Source organism: Lissotriton helveticus, chromosome 9, assembly GCF_964261635.1.
Source record: "Lissotriton helveticus chromosome 9, aLisHel1.1, whole genome shotgun sequence".
NCBI classification, from domain to species: domain Eukaryota; kingdom Metazoa; phylum Chordata; class Amphibia; order Caudata; family Salamandridae; genus Lissotriton; species Lissotriton helveticus.
Window position 1 is genome coordinate 429,661,229 of NC_136070.1, and position 17,639 is coordinate 429,678,867.

The 17,639-nt window shown below is 47.0% G+C and overlaps 1 protein-coding gene across 1 annotated transcript in view; it reads right to left on the reverse strand.

The window, feature by feature from the left end:
- Nucleotides 1-17,639, reverse strand: part of CDC42BPB (CDC42 binding protein kinase beta) — a 709,648-nt gene that overhangs the window by 478,377 nt on the left and 213,632 nt on the right. The gene's annotated exons all lie outside the window — the stretch shown is intronic.

Here is a 17,639-nt window from a genome sequence, read left to right on the forward strand (position 1 = left end):
ACGAACGAAAAGGTGAAGTCGTTGGATATCAAATCATCCAGCCTCACGACGGACGTCTCTGATATTCAGACGGAGATTGGCAATCTCCGTAGGGTGAACGATTTCATGACCCGGCGCTTGGAGGATTTTGAGAACAGGGCACGTCGCTGTAATGTTCGCGTGGTTGGTGTGCCGGAGAATCCAGAACCCCACTCGGTTGATCTCCTGGTTGAAGACCTCATCCAGAATCACCTTTCTCCGTCTGGCCTTAGTAAATGTTTCGCAGTGGAGCGCGCACATCGTGTTCCGGGGGGCCAGGGCAAGCCAGGCGCCCCGCCGAGACCTATTGTTGCAAAGCTTTTCCACTATAGAGATCGGGACGCTATCCTGCAGGCCTCGCGGGTGAAGGGCCCGGTGGCCTTTGAGAATGCCACGGTGAACTTTTATCCGGACTTTTCCCAACAGGTCCAGAAGCAGCGTATGGGATTTCGTGGTGCCAAGAAGCGTCTTAGGGACATGGGGATGCGTTACGCAATGCTCTTTCCGACCAGGCTGCGGGTGGAGTATAATGATCGAACTTTCTTCTTTGATCGGCCAGATGCTGTGAATGACTGGCTAGACTCCCTGCCTCATCGACCTCCTGAGACTGAGTCCGAAGCCCACCCGGGCGGTGCTGAGGGTGGCGTAGAGAGCTGAACATTTCATCTTTGACTGATGCCTTGTTTTGTATAACTTCTCCAGGGATGTAAGCCTATGTTCCTCTACCTCACATGTGTTTTGATGTATGATCTTTTTCTCGTCATTGGTTTGATCGGGGGGCGGGTGGGACAGAGCCTTTCCTCCTCCGGGGTCTTTGTGTAGAATAGGGGTTCTTGGGCGACAGGCACACTGCAGGTTGGGGTGGCTTTTTAGCTTTTTGCAGGGGTGCAGGGTGGGGGGTGTTTTCTTGTTACCTGGGGGGTGGGTGGTTGGGAAGTTCGTTGTTTGTGTGTTCTGTGTTCAAGGCGACTTTATTCTGTATCTGGACTGCTTTTTATGGTCATGCTCATTGGTGGGGGGTTTGGGCTTTTTCGGGTGGGATGGGGGGTAGCGGGTTGAGATTTGTTTCGTGGAACGTTAATGGTCTGGGAGATCGTATCAAACGAAGTGTGGTGTTGAAATGTATACGACGTTTATCTCCTGACATTGTTTTCCTGCAGGAGACTCATTTGATGGGCAATGTTTGTCATGCAATGAATAGGTGGGGCTATCGCCTCGTAGCGCATTCGGGGTTTACCTCGGGTTCCAGGGGTGTGGGTATCCTTGTCCGGGCTTCCCTCCCCCTGGCTATTGATGATGTTATTCAGGATGACCGGGGACGGTATGCTGTTCTTGTGGGTCGATATGAAGGCCGTGCCCTCTCCTTATTAACTGTTTATGTGCCCCCCGGCTTGCAGACTTCTACCTTTTCAGATTTGGGCCGTGTCTTGTTGGACCTCCCTGATAGTACTCTCTTTCTGGCTGGTGATTTTAATTCGGTAGTCTCCGGTCTCCACGATCGCCACCCCCCTAGGGATACCCCTGCGGCTCAGCAGTGGTTGGGTGGATTTTTGGATACCTTTGGCCTGGTGGATTGCTGGAGGCTTTTGCATCCTACGCAGCTTCAGTACACCTTTCACTCTGGGGCCCATGGGAGTCTGTCTCGGCTGGATTATTTCCTGATGCCTGCGGCTAAGTCCCCAGCGGTGCGTGAGATTGTGCACCTGCCCAGGGGTATCTCTGACCACTCTCCGCTCTGGCTTCGTTTTGAGGTTGGGGTGGAGGCAGTGGGCCGGGTGGCCCCCATTAATCCGTGGTACCTCACCTCCCCCGAGACCCGCACCCTTTTGCTTAAGTCCTTGGACTCGTATTTTCTGGATAACGAGGGGTCGGTTTCCTCTGCTGTGTCCCTATGGGAGGCCTTTAAGACCGTGATTCGTGGGCAGGCCCTCTCCCTTATTGTTGAGGCTAAGAGAGCGAGAAATAGAGAGGTGGTTGATCTTGAGGGGGAGATTTCTGCATTGGAGGAGGGTTTGGAATCTGGTGTCACACCTGAGAAGCTCCATGCCCTGGGTCTGAAACAATTTGCTTATAAGTCCATGGTCACAGATGCCGCCAAAGTGATGTTTCGGGAGCAACAGGGTCGTTTGTATGATGTGGGTGACAAAGCGGGTAAATTGCTGGCATGGCTGGATAAGAAGGAGAGAGCTAATCGTGTGGTACCCGTGATTCAGTCTGCGAGTGGTGTGAGTGTAACGGACCCGATTGGAATAGTTGACCGGTTTGCCGATTACTTCCGTGTGGTGTATACCCCTGTGTCTGTGAGGGATGTGGTTGACTCTCGCCTTTTGTTGCGTGATATAGCCCTGCCCATTGTTTCCGATTTAGACCGTGTGGCGTTGGACTCCCCCTTTACGGTTGATGAGATAGCTACTGCCATCCGTTCCCTCCGTTCGGGCAAAGCGTTGGGCCCGAACGGGTTGCCAATCGAATTGTACAAGTTGCGTCCCGATAGGGTGGCTCCGTATCTTCGCGCCATGTTTCTGGAGTCCCGGGAACGGGGTATTCTCCCTTATGATCAGAGACTGGCCACAATAGTTGTCATCCCCAAGGAGGGTAAACCACGTGATCTTTGTTCCTCCTATAGGCCCATATCCCTGCTAAATGTTGAACCCAAGGTATAGGCGAAACTCCTGGCATCCCGTCTCTTGACGGTCATTAGTGACTTGGTCCATCCGGATCAATCTGGATCTATCCCGCATCGCAACACGGCTCTGAACCTGCGTCGTCTTCACGGCGCGGTCGCGGGGGCGGGGCTTCTGACGGAGCCGGCCATTTTGGCATCGTTGGATGCTTCCATGGCCTTCGACACGGTGGAGTGGCCTTATCTTTGGGCGGCTCTTGAGAAATTTGGTTTTGGGCCTGAGTTTATTGGTTGGGTCCAGTTACTGTCTCTGGCGCAAGTAGTGGTGAATGGTAGGGTCTCGGCTCCTTTCACCCTTGGTAGGGGTACCCGTCAGGGATGCCCCTTGTCTCCGTTACTGTTTGCGCTCGCCATGGAACCATTGGCTGCTTGGCTTCGGTGGGAACCTTCCCTCAAGGGGATCCGCTGGTCTCCGGACTTTGAGGACCGCGTTTCGCTTTACGCGGACGATATCCTTTTATATCTCACCTCCCCGCGTAAATCTCTGTCTGTTCTGTTTGACGTTCTTGCTTCCTTTGGAGCCAATTCGGGCCTTGTTATTAACTGGACCAAGTCCTGTGTATATGTTCTTTCGGGGGTTTTGCCCCCCTTGCCGAGCAGACTTCCTATTCAGGTGGTCCACTCGGGTTTCAAGTATTTAGGGATTTTTATTACGTTGGACCCGACGCTCCGCTTTGAGCGTAATCTCCTCCCACCGTTGCTTAGATTGCGCCTGGATGTGGCCCGTTGGCGTAAGCTTCCTTTGTCTCCTCTGGGCAGGGCGGCTCTGTTTAAACTGATGTCCTTGCCGCGATTCCTTTACGCGCTCCAAAACTCCTATGACGCTATTCCTAAGACCTATTTTCAAGAGATTGAGAGTCTTCAACGGCAATTGATATGGGATGGGCGTCCGCGTATCGCGCTCGCAAAGTTCACCATCCCTTGGTATGACGGGGGCATGGCGCTCCCCGATATCAAGCGATATTACTGGGCTTCCCAGTTGTCTGCCATTAATCACGTGATGTTTTCCCCGGGTCGTAATCCTGCATTCGAGATGGACAGATTCCAGCTCCCGGGTGGGGACTTTACTAGAGCACTTTATTCTCGATCGGCCGGGCGCCATCTTGTGGGCCCATCCAAGATCGCAGTAACTGTATGGCGAGCTGCGAATGTGAGTTTGGGGTGGGAGGATCGTTTGACGTTGGCGACGCCGCTTTATGCCTCGGAACGTTTGGGCGGACTTTGGTCTACCAAGGGTTTCGACCGCTGGGATATGATTGGGATTTGTAAGGTGGGTGATGTGTGCTCGAACGGTTGTGTGAAGTCGTTCCAGGCCCTCCAGGCGGAATATGGTTTGAGTGGTAGAGAATTTTTTCGCTACCTGCAGGTCCGGCACGCCCTCGCCTCAGTTTTGGTTCCTGATGAGGCCCTGCCTGAATCTTCCCCCCTCGAGGACTGTGTCCTTGATGGGCATCTTCCCGATAGTACTATTTCTCTGATTTACAAGAAATTGATCAATAATCGGGCGGACTTATTGGTCCGACTTCGGGAGGCTTGGGTTGGCGATGGGTTGGAACTGGACGACGAGGATTGGCAGTCGGCACTCTCTTCTCCCAAGGAGGTGGCCATTCCTGCCCGTCTCCGTTTGGTTCAACTTAAGATTCTTCATCGAGTTTATGTCACGGGTCCGCGTCTGGTGACGATGGGCTTTTCTTCGGATGGGCTATGTAAGCGTGGTTGTGGTTTGAGTGCGACCTTTTTACATATCCTTTGGGAGTGCCCGGTTGTAGCGGCTTACTGGACTGCTGTGCTTGAGGTGATGACTGCTGTGACTGGTGTTGCCCTGCGGCCGGAGTCACGACGATGTCTGTTGAATGTGTGGGAGCCCACTGACTACTCTGTGGCCCAGACCAGATGGGCTACCCTGGGATACATGATTGCGAAGCGGGATGTTGCGCAACTCTGGGGCGCTTCCAGGCCCCCTGAGGTCTCGAAGTGGGAAGACAACATGGACTGGTCCATGTTTCGTGAGAAGACGGTTTATGTGGCCAGGGGCAGACCCAGGGCGTGGACGAAGGTTTGGGGCCAGTGGAATGATTATCGTGGGGATATTTGCACCCCTCCCCTTGTAGGCACTGCTGAGATTGTCCTATCTCCCTAGACGTGCGTTCCCGGAACCTTCCCATACGGGGTTTTTTTTTCTATATTTCCGGTTCTCCCCGCTGCTCCCCTCCCCCCCTCCCGACTTGATTGGAGCCTCCGGGCTCTGGGTGTGTTCTCCTGATCGTGGACCGTCCCCTCCGTTCTTTGGGCTGACCTTAATTATCGTGCATTTGCCTTTTAGAGTTTGTTTTTCTTTTGTAAAATAAAAAATTCAAGTTGCTCTGTGATATATGTAGAGTAATGCTTTGTGCTCGAGCTGTACCTGACCACGGGTGTACATTTCTATTTCATGCATTGTGCCTTGTTATTAGCGGCCAGCCCGTGCGGTTGTAGGCCCATTCTTGTACTTTTCTATGCTTGCTCCAATAAAGGTTTTTTGAAAAAAAAAAAAAAAAAGTATGTACAAAAAATTACGGAAATTGTTGAACCTGTGAGACGATTGATGAAAAAAGGAGCAGAGTATGATTGGACAGTAGAGTGTGAATGTTCTTTTACCAATATAAAAAAATCTATAATATGTGCCCCGACCGTAGGTCATTTTGATGCGACAAGAAAAACATACATTACCACTGATGCTAGTAATGTTGGGATTGGTGCTGTCCTTACTCAAGTTCATGAAGGAATTGAAAATCTAATTGGATTCGCGTCTAGGAGATTACAGGTTGCTGAAACTAGCTATTCTGTGATCGAAAGGGAGGATTAGCCTGTTGTTGGGGAATTAACCATTTCAGGTTTTATGTGTGGGGAATTCCTTTTAGGTTAAGAACCGATCACAAACTAGGTTTGGAAGGAAATGTTACACCTCATATTACGAGGTGGTTATTAAGTGTGTTGGAATACAACTTTGAGATTGAATTTGTGAAAGGCAGTAATAATATAGTTGCCGATTACTTATCTAGGATGCCCGTGGAAGAAATTGTTTCTGAGATTGGCTATAGTGAAGTATTGTCAATTGAAGGGGAATTATCTATTGTTCCTGATGAATGGACCATTGCCAGAGAAGATGACTATGTTATGAAAGAAGTTGAGGTAAAGATTGTGCATGGATGGGATGATAGGGATGCTCAGAGAGTGGCTATGCGTGAATATTTCAAAGTTAAAGATGAGGTAAGCATTGTTGGTGGTAATTTGAGAAGGATAAGTCAGTTTGTTCCTCCCTTTAGAATTCGATCTAGAATTCTTGATATCATTCACGAAGGTCATCTTGGACGTAGTGCTACGAAGAGAAGAGTAAGAGGTGTTTTGGTGGCCGGGTGTTGATCATGATGTGGAGGAAAGAGTGAAGAATTGTGTGGCGTGTGCTAACAGTGATGAAACTAAAGTGATTAGACAACCTCCCTTAGAAGTGTCAAGCTTTCCTGGTGAACCTTGGGAAAAGGTAGCAATTGATTTTTTTGGGACCTGTGGGTAAGTTACGAACTGCCAACAAATGTATTATTGCGTTAGTGGATTACCATTCCAAATGGTTTGTGATCAAAACTGTGCCAGAGGCGAATACATCAGTGGTTATTGATTTCATGGAAGAGATTTTTATGGATAAGGGCTTACCGAAGACCATTGTTTCTGATAATGGGGTACAGTTTGTGTCCAAGGAAATGGAGTCTTATTTGACTGGGTTAGGAATTGTCCATGAAAGAGTAGCGTTTTTCCGTCTACAAGCCAATGGTCTAGTGGAAAGAGTGAATCGTTTGATTATGGAAAATATACAATTGTCATTGGCCAACCAATTGTCATGGAAAAAGGAGTTAAGGAGAATGATGTGGTCACATAGAATCACTCCTCATTCGGTAACTGGTGTTTCACCGTTTGTTTCCCTCAATGGCAGGGTGCCAAATACTAAGGAGTGTCCAGTATGGTTGAAAGATGATGTGGAAATTGTTGTGGATCGTGAAGAAATAAAGAAGAATGTGATGAAGACACACAGTAAGAATGTTTCATACTACAATAAGAGGATGGGGGTGAAACAATCTCGGTTGGTGTCTGGAGATTGTTGTGAGAAAGAAGGGTTTTCTCCATAAAGGTGAAAGTAAATATTCTGATTGTTGCAAAGTGAAAGAAGTCAAACGAAATGTTGTAGTTCTGGAAAATGGAACAACTAGGAGTATGGGTGATTTTTGTAAAAGATGAGGTAACTTTCGATCCTTTAAAATTTCATCATCATCATCTTTGGTATGAGTTAAACTGTTCTGTTTTTGTTAATTTGCCTTGACTGTGGTAATATGATATTTTGTTCCATTATTATATTGTATAGTTCTTCCAATATGTTATGTTATATGGTTTTATAAAGCGCTCAGCTGCCCCAGCCAAGGGGCGTCCCGGCGCTGTCACTAGCAAGAAGGGCAGGCTGCCCCAACAGGAACACCACAAAACTCAACATAACAGTTATCTGAGGCTTACTTTAAAGGAAAAAGATAGTTCTTAATGGCCTTTCTAAAAGTCAGCAGATCCTCTAAGCCATGAATTTTGGTCGGCAAAGAGTTCCACAGTTTAGCAGCAAGATAGCGGAACGAGCGGCCGCCCATCCGGGAACGTTTCACTAGTGGGACCGCTACCAAGTGCTGACCTAAGGAGCGCAGTGCTCGCAGGGATACATACGGCGTCAATAGCGTACAAAGCATCGGTGGAGTGACGAGCTTTAGGATCTTTAAAGAAAGACAAAGAAATTTAAATTGGATCCGCTCTGCCACAGGGAGCCAATGAAGTTTGCTAATCGTGTCAGCAATAGGATGGAAACGTGGAAGTCCTACCAGAGTTCTAGCTGCCGCATTTTCTATACGCTGCATCCTCCTAATCTCTGCTTGGTTATCCCCCAGGAGCAAGGAGCTAGCATAATCCAGGCGGGAGAGGATAGTAGATTGCACTATTAGCTGGCGGGTCGGAGGGTCAAAGAATTTCAAAATGGGTCTAAGACCCCGTACAAGCCCAAAGCACGTCCCTGCCATTATTTTAGTATGGGTGCAGAAGCTAAGGGAGGAATCTATTCACACCCCAAAATTTTTTACTTCTGTCTTGGGATCCGGGATTTTACCTAATGTATTCAGCCACCACTGTTCACCCCAAAGATTGGCGTTCTTACCCACTAGCAGAACTTCTGTCTTATTCGCATTTAACTGCAAGTAATTGGCGGTCATCCAGTTTGCCACAGCCTTCAGACCATTCTTAAACCTGGGGGTGCTCAGAGTGGAATCATCCGCCAAGGCAACCACAAGCTGCGTGTCGTCCGCATATGAGACAATTGAGAGTTCCCATTGCTTGGCGACCGCAGCCAGTGGCTGAACATAAAGATTGAACAAAGTGGGGCTGAGCGCCGAGCCCTGAGGAACCCCCGTTCAATAGGTCGTTCCTGGGATAGAAACGGGGGAGTGGAAACCCGAAAGGATCTTCCGGTGCGAAAGGATCTGAGCCACTCCAAGGCCAGGCCCGTGACACCCGCTTCTTCCAGACGATGGAGCAGAACACCATGCGAGACCGTGTCAAAGGCGGCACTCAGATCCAACAGGATCAGTGTCGCCGTTTGACCAGAGTCAAAGATGGTACGCAGGTGTTCGGTTATGGCTAAAAGCGCTGTCTATATATATATATCTTTTATTAGTATAACATTTCTTTTCAAGGTGATGTAAGGGGGAGATGTGTGGCGACATGCTAAGCTGACATGATGGAATGTTATGATGTCAGGCTTGAGAGAATGTGACAGTGGAACTGAAGAAGCGGTTGAGCTGGGAGCTCAGCTGGGGATGTCGCAAGAAAATAAAACTATTTGAAGAATACTTTTAATGTCCTTTGATCTTTACACCTTGCCCACAATTTGGCACTCCATACACACACTGCTAGTAGTGAGGACAGCCTTCACACTATACACAAATTACCAGACAACACAGAAGTTACAGCACCATGACTCACGACAAAAAACCCAGATACACATCTCAAAGTCCACATTTCTCTAAGCAAACAATCTCATTCCCACCCCCAACAACAGCCACAAGCACAATTCTATGTCAGAATCCGGAGGCAAAAATGATGCATGCTCTTCATTTTAAAATTAACAGCAGCCAATTTCTGCGAACATATAAAAAACACTTCTATTCCGTGAGACCGTGGGTATTGGGTAAAGATCACAACAGTTTAAGCTAATAGGCAAACAGTTCAAAGCAACAGCATATTGTCATGTAGTCCATCATCAGAGTCCCACAGTCCTCTTTCTTCACTGCTCACAGCCAAGTTAAGCGCCCTTTCCTTGCCTCTGCGCTCGTTTCGGTTTTTGCCTTGCATGATTGTGATTAATGCTATTGTGCTATCTTGTTTTGACGTTTGCTCTGCACTGTGTTGTTTCTTTTTTAGGTTAACGCACCACAGGACCACTCTGTGCTCTCTACGCTGCTAATTTACGGTGTGTGATCCTCCGCCTGCTAGGTCGTGCCTGTGAGGCACATCTCTGTCCACGACACAAGGTCTCTATCCCGTAGCAATCGGGTTGAGCTCACGCGCTGTGTTTGGAGCCTTGACAACCTGGAGAGAGCCACCCCAACAATTCTGGGGTTCGAAGCCCACGTGATGTGCATTGAGCGCCTGTGTCTCAAGTCAGTATATTTAAGAGTATTTGCGTGCGTGTGACACCTCGTAAGGGTCAGTATTCCCCCACTTTTGCTCTGGTGGACCGGCCTCCTGCCATAGTGCTGACAGCCCGTGAGGGCTAAAGTGGTTTTCAAAAGCAGCGCGCTACACACGAGGGACACCACCTCCAAGGCTTGTTCACAGCAGTGAAGCATTGCCCACCTAAACTTTGCCTGGTTGTCTCCCAACCCTTCTGAAAGTAGTATTGTATCTGCCTGGCCCTCCATTGGAGTGTCTCTTGACTAGTTCATCTAGCGCGTAGTTTGGCCAACACGTCCCCTACTGCAAGCACTATGGAGGCATTTGATGACTCACGGGGGATCCACTTGAATACCTGCCTTTTGATGATGACTTTTACGAGGCAGTGGATGCCTCAATGTATAGGGCAGTAGTGGAGGCCATGGAGCCTACGGGGCAGAGGCTCTCCCAGCAGCTAGCGTGTGAATGCGCAAGGTTAGCAAGTTTGGTCACACCACCCACTGGGACCCAGGTCCCTGTCCAACCTTCTGATGGGGATGAGGTCCCAGCTAAGCGCCGCAAGCAAGAGGGGGTGGACCATGACTCTTGAGCGGCTCAAGCATGCCCTTATAAATCTGCACCCTCCCCCATCCACCTCATGGGAATCACCTGGACCGAGAACTGCTCCCCCTTCCAATTCTCCAGACCCACAGATACCTGGGGTTACCGATGATAACCAGAGTCCATCGAGACCATGGCTCCCTTCTTACCTCCCTCCCCCCGCTTAACCCTCTATACTGACCCCTGGGTCTGATCTATTGGATCCCAATAACATCATTCATTCCAGGTCGGAGGAGTGGATCCCATCTGAGAAGGTTGCCTCATATGTGGCGGCGAACATCTGCAAACCTCTGAAGGAGGAGGCTCCTAGCCGCCTTCGTGTGGATTGCCCCCGTCCTTCTCTCTCTGGGAAGGTGTCTATGACTAATCTCTAAATGGTTGGATCGTGCACCACGGAAATTTAAAACAGCTTAATGCTGTTAAGCCGTGCTCCTAGGAATCACTCCCCGCTCACGGATAGGAATATCACCTTAGTGTATGACAGCTTCCATCCGCAACCATTCGAGCAGCATCTACCATACTCTCAATTACTGAGGATAAAAAGGATAGTCTCGGACCCCTTCAAGGAAGTGGAACAGTCTAAAAATATGATACAAAGATTCAGACAAAGCGGATATCCGGAAGAGCTCTTAACACAAGCGTCTAATCGAGTGTAAAATAAAAGCAGATCAGAACTATTAAAAGTACAACCTAAAATGATGGAAGATAGAATGACATGTGAATGCAAACATTTAACCATAAGCCAACATTAAAAGAAAATAGTGAAGAAACATTGGGTCCTTTTAAAAATGGAGCAGGATTTTAGAAATATCTTTGAGAAAGAACCAATATTTGCATACGCTAGAGGCAAAAACATCGGCGAAATTATCGGGCACTCCACAAAGAACAGCGACAAAATACCATACAGCGGAACTACCCCATGTTGGAACTGTAATAATTGTAATAATATCATCCGAGGAGCTTTCATCACTCACCCGGGAAATGGCCACTACAACGAGGCCGTTTCAACGAAAACCTTAACCACGCATGCATTACAACGCATGCGTGGTTACAACGACAGCCTTTACCACGCATACTTTTACTACGAGGTACGTAGTAAAGGCATGTGTGGTAAAGGTTATATATAAAAAAGGGGGGCTAGGGGGGGTTCCCCCCCCCCCAAAAAAACACTTACCTTTAGACGAGATGTCAGGCAATCGGCATCGCAGAGGAAGAAAACGGCCGTTTTTTTTTATGTATGACGTCACCACGCAAATATACGTGGAGAAAGATAGGCGTGTAAATAGTATTCCGTGGTAACACATGCGTGGTAAAGGCATGCGTTACAACGGAGTTCGTTGAAAAAACATACAACCCACTCACCCCATGAAAGGGCATAAAATCAAATTACAAGTAAATGCTTTGTGTGATACTTCCAATATTATATACATGCTCAAATGCCCATGTGGGAAAGACTACATTGGACAATCGGAACAGAAACTGAAAACCCGATTGAATGAACATAAAAGTAACATAAGGACTAAACTAATTAAATCCACGGTAGCTACCCATTTTGTCATAGCACAACACCATATTAGCCAGTTGAAAGCCTGCATACTGAAGATTGTAGAAAAGGCGGAAGGCAGAAACAATAAGAACACCTTACACCAAAGGGAAAACGAATGGATTTACCATTTGAATACCCTTAAGCCAAATGGAATGAACGAAAGAATAGAGTTTCAATGTTATCTCTAAATCAGAAGATGATAAATATCATGGATCAGGCGAACTACCAAAGAACTGAAAAGAGACTTTAAAGGCATATATGTGTATATTTTTGCATATGGCTATTGTATTGAGTACATACTTATCTGACTGCTAGCCATAGGCAATAGGGTGAACATCAGCACTAATTACCCAGGAAGTGTAATGTATTATGATATGTGGTATTTTAAGAGAGTACAGGATAATACAATGTGATGATCTGGGCTGCTCTATATATGTAAAAGTCTTTGAGGTTACAGGGTATTACAGCATGTCAATAAGGTTTTGTTATAAGGTATGAAATAGTTGTCTACCTACACCGCAGACCGCTAAATACAACCACTTCATAGGAGTGAAAACGTTATCAATCAACACAGCAGCGCGCATCACACACGCCGATCAGTCCACTTCCTAGGTTTACAACATCACGTCAAGACGCCTCACGTAACGCACACTTAACAGGCAGACGCGCACTAACTCACTCATGCAGCAGCTTCAGAAAAGAGGAGCGCGTTATCACGATTAACCGGTAAGCGATTGGGGCAGCAGTTTGTTGCTTCATGCATGGTAAGGCACTTTGTATAAAGTAGAGCACGGAGGGGGAGGGTGAACAATGTCGCTGTAAGCTACCCCGAAGGTTTGCGATAATTACGTGGACTGAGCATTCAACGGAACGCATAGCTTTTAATAGGCATGCTTAAGATAACACTACCATATTGAGAACGGTGCGCATGATTTCTAAAGCACGTTTTGTAGGAGACACGTTGTGCTGAGAGTGAGCACAAACGTAGAAGCACCTTTCACGCTATGCTAAAAGATTACACAGCCATATCGAGATCGGTGCGCATGATTTGTTGTGCATGACGAGTAGAACACACGGTAATCTACCACGTTGCTGACAGTCAGCACAAACGTAGAGACACATTTTAAGAAACCACAAGTGATATGATGGTGGTTATAGTTTATTTGGTGGAAAAACCCCTGATTAAAAGAACGTTATTTTTTACTTTTTCTAGACTTTCCCCTGAAGAAGGCAACTTGCCGAAATGCATAGGGAGGGGAGAAATGAAAAGAAATCGCATCATATAATGCAGATGTGATGCATGTTGGGATTTGAAGTTCCAATTGGAAAGCACACGAAACAAAGAAATAAAAGAAACAAGTTCAAGCAAGAAATGGTGTAAAGAATGAGATTTATTTTGGATTTATTTTGGCTGTAGACACAGCAATTTGACCTGTTCCCAAGGAGACACCCCATGGAGGTGGGGTTGCGACCACAGTGAAGGTGTCTATGACCCCAGAACTTGATACCCACCATGGTCACCTTCCTTGCCAAGTTTATCAAGGACCCCAGGAAGGGGATTAATAGGTCCTGGCGGTCTTGCCAGGATAAACTCCTGGAAGCTCTTGGCCCCTTGAAAAAAAACTTTGACATGGCCAAGGATGACAAATCCTCAAGCGCCATCATCTCCCCAGATGTACTTTCTGCGCACCACTATATTTCATGGCAACGCTAACTGTGCTTTGTCGGCGAACCGCTGACGTTCTTTTCTCATCAAAGTCGACCCCATGCTGGGGATTTGGTGGTTTCTGACGCCGGTGCAGTTGCTTAGAGGGGCCTCTTCGGAGAGCCCTTCATAAAAGAATTGGGGGATTTTGTGAACACTTTTACGTCCCTAGATAAGGCCCAGTCTTCGATGAAGCGGATCTTCCACTCCAGTTTTCCAGGGGCCGGGATAGATAGGAGACACTCGTCCGGCGTTGCTCTCCACAATACGCACGATTACAAGGCTCCAAGCGCGGTGTCTACCAGGACAACAGCTGTTACGCCACCTTCTACCCTACCCAGGGTCAGCACATTAGAGGCAGAGGTAAAGGATCGCACTCTGCACCTAATTCCGTTGAGTGTTATTCCTTCTTCATCACTGCGAGTTTTGGAGGGGGAGGGGGGTCGACTGACAGATTTCGTTCATATTTTGCGCTCTGTTAACTCAGATACTTGGTTTTTGCAGACCATTCAGGGGGCTTCGGATAGAGTTCTACGGTGTCCCACACAGTCCGTACTTCCCAGACCCATCAAGTTTTCCATGCAAAAAAGTAACTTATTCTTCTGGATACATCTGGATACATCTGCCTGTGGTTTCCTCACCTTTTGAATTGAATCCCCAAGCAGTCCCACTCTTGGAGAGGGTGCCTGCCTGACTATATAAAAAGAACTCCAGCCACACAGAACGAGCAAAATTGCCATCCTTCATCACTTGCGAATCCAAGCAATAGTGCTTTGCAAAAGTGTGGAGGTAGGCCCAAGTTGCTGCTTTGTAGATGTCAACCACAGAGACCCCTCTAGCCGAAGAAGAAGACTTCTCTCTGGAAGAATGAGAAAAAATACCTTCAGGAGGCTCCTCCTTGGCTAAGGTGTAGCAGATCTTGATGCACAGGATTATCTACCTGGACAGGGTTTTTTTGCCGACAGCCTTGCCCTTCATCTTGCCCACATATCCTATGAAGAGTTGACCATCCAGCCTGAAGTCCTTGGTCCTGTCCAAGTAGAAGCTCCCTGACCTCTTGGGGACCAGGCGATAAAGTCTCTCCTCCTCCTCCTCAGAAGGGTGAGGGAAGAAAGAAGGGTAAGGGGATGTGACTGACTCAGTTCCTGGGAAGGAAGAGGTAGGGAGGAAAATCTGCATCATAATAATTAGATTCTCACACTTTACCTGGGATGGGCTGGGTCAGCCCTCACCCTCTGAACAAGGTAGGAAGTACTGACATCTGGAGCCAACACACAAGGAGCTCGTCTTTGAAGTTTTGCCGAGAAGGGATAAGGTAGTGATGTCAGCTAGGAGTAGAAATGAGGCCCTTAGTGGAGCTCTTTTCAGAGACAACTTGATGGCACCATGTTGGACTGCCCAAGGAAGCTGAGTAGGAGGGTTGGAACAGGGATGATCTGCAATCCTCGGATTGATCACAGGTTTTTGGCATGTAGAACATTCCACCCCTACTGAAGATCCCCTGCACATGGGAGAGACAGTTGAGAACGGTCTGGGACTTGGGAGGTTACAACAGTGGAAGAATGACCAGCTGAAAAGAAAAGCCACCTGATGCCCTGCAAAGATGGACTATGGTAGACTACTGACTAACTCCAGCTGACCCAGGACTAGGAAGGATCTCTCCAGGGGCACTGGTGCTGGCCGCCTTACGCCCCATGAGGACTTGTTGGGGTACGACCTGGACTCCAATGTCCTCCCGAGTGCCCTTCAAGACAGCCGGGAGATTCCGGTGCCTGGGGAGTGCAGAAAGGAGGGTGTTTGGTTGGCTGGCAGTAGAGGGGCTGCACAAGGTGTCCTCAAAAGCAAATGAGGAGCGCCGGGAGCCAGGCAGATGAAAAATGTGTTGCATGGAGCCAGTAAATCCAACTCCCTGCAGAGTGTATGTATTTCGGATGCCAGGAGATCTGTTAATAATGCACCTAGTGGCTAGCCCTAGCCAACATGAACAAAACAAACCATAGATCACAAAATCGGCCCAACTAGACCCCAGGATACATATTTTTGAAGATTATATAAAAATCTTCAGAAATATGTACCCCATCCTCAATGGCCCAACACAAAGATATACCATGGATTCAATGCAACGAGACAAAAAGATTGCAGAGAGCAGAACAATTCATAATGGGGGCTCTGGACCCCTGTTGGCGAGTTTAGGGTGCCCCACTCTGAGTCCCCCATCCACGGTCAGCGCGGGCGGGAGACATACATAATCCTGCTCCCACCCGCTGTTCAGAGTATTCAGCCCACTCATGCACGCTCGTGCTCCAAGGAGAGGGAAGGGCAGCCCTGAAGTGGGCTCCCCATGTTGACCAACCAGCCCAGTGACTGTGGATTCCCCGGGCAGGACCAAGGCACCCAGAACAAAGGAAAGGTTGGTGGTGCAAGACAACAACTTAAAGAAAAAGAGCAGAGCAAGTCGCTTTATTTTTTATCACAGCTCACAGTCTGAAGCGCCCCATATTGCCAAACAAGGGTTTTATTTGCATATGATTGTGGTGGACTCAGGTTAGCAGGGCACCACCAACAAACTTTGTACATGATTTTGGGGTTGCAGAAGTAACAGTGGTCCCATGGGGTAGTTTTATTTAATGTCTGGGGTCACCGAATTTCGAGCGCCAGTCAAGGGTATCACATTTTCAAACACTCTTGGAGCTGGGGAATTTTTACTCCTTGGTTTGGGGTATGGGGACTCCTAGTGGCTGGTCCAATGGCTGCAATATATGGCCTGAGAGGTGTAAAAGAAAGACTCAAACACACATTTTGGTTGTTTTGAATAGGAATGTTTTATTTCAAATACTTTGCTGACAAATAATATTAATTAACATTGCAATGCTTGTATTATTGATTAATGCATCTGATTATGGTAATTGACTCCTCTGCTTTCAATGATAAATCAGTACTAATATGTTGACTCTTAAAAAAGCCCATAGGTATTTCTGATTTTGGTTTTGGGGTGTATTGAGGTTCTGGGGTTCAGGGCACACGAAGGGTGTATAATGATATGAGGGTGTCACCAAAGGTATTTCCATGTCCCAGATTTAAATATTCGTAATTTAAGGAGTAATATTTCGAAGTGTGAGTATAAGAATGATATTTTTGCCTTTTTTAATTAAAAAAATGTAAGCACTCTTTGGAAAATAAATTATAGAGTGTTGCTGCATGCCAGCGAATTGAAATTGCTAGACATCACCTCCCCTGAGTAGGCCTTGGACTGCTACTTCGCTAACCTCAGAACATCTAGTAGTGAGATAATAGGGTAGTTGGTTCTTAATAAAGAGAACATGTTGATCTATTACTTGTGAAGGACTCAAATCCTTTGCACATAACCCAATTTCTTACAGTGCATCACAAGTAGAATTACTACTGGGGTATCCTCTTTCTGTGCTATTCAAACGACTATATTACTTGCACATTACTCAGTTGTAGGGCTCATTTATTCATGAACATTAGAAATTATTGAATGGTTGCAAGAATGATGCACCTAATTTAGGGGGAGATTGGGTACCAGCACTTCTATTCGCTGACACCATATTAATATCACAAACACCAAAAGGATTGCAATGCCTAATTGACTCCTTTCATACGTATTGCAAAACGAAAGGCCTTGAAATATACACTGGTAAAACGAAGTATATGGCCATAAATCCTCATAAATCTTTTTTTTTTTAAACATAGCAATAAATAGTCAAACGTTGGAGTATGTGCAGAGTTTTAGCTATTTGGGTATATCTCTTTTCACAAAGCTATCATGGAAGTCGCAAATGGAAAAAAGCAAGATAGCGCTGCTCCAAAACTCTCTGCCCATAATGAAAAAGTATAGGAGCAGTGTTTCCAAAGTGGTCTCGCCAGCCCTGGAGGTGTTCAAATATAAAGCCCAAACAGCTGCACTGTATAGGGCCGAAATATGGGGGCCTTACTGCAAAAAAAACTTTGAAGCGGGGGAAAACAAATTCTATAGAATGCTTATAAGTCTCCCCGTACGAGCACCCTTAATTCAAATTACCTTAGATTTGAAAGTTAAACGCACTGACCACTATGCATTAAGACCACTTATATTTTGGGTAAGACTCTGGTCAACCTAAGATCTGTTATACTATAAGACAGGCCTAGAGGCGATTATGAAGTTAGATCCGAATAGAAGTATTCTGTGGCTTAGACATGTTTTTTCATGGTTCCGGAACTGTGGCCTGTCCCATTTTTTGGGATGACCCAACTTCACTGTCCCTAGCCTCAAAGAAACTGCTAAAATCTACCTTTTGGGCCCAAATTCAAAATAGTGTGTTATATGGCCTACCTAATGGAATGCTCACAGCTAG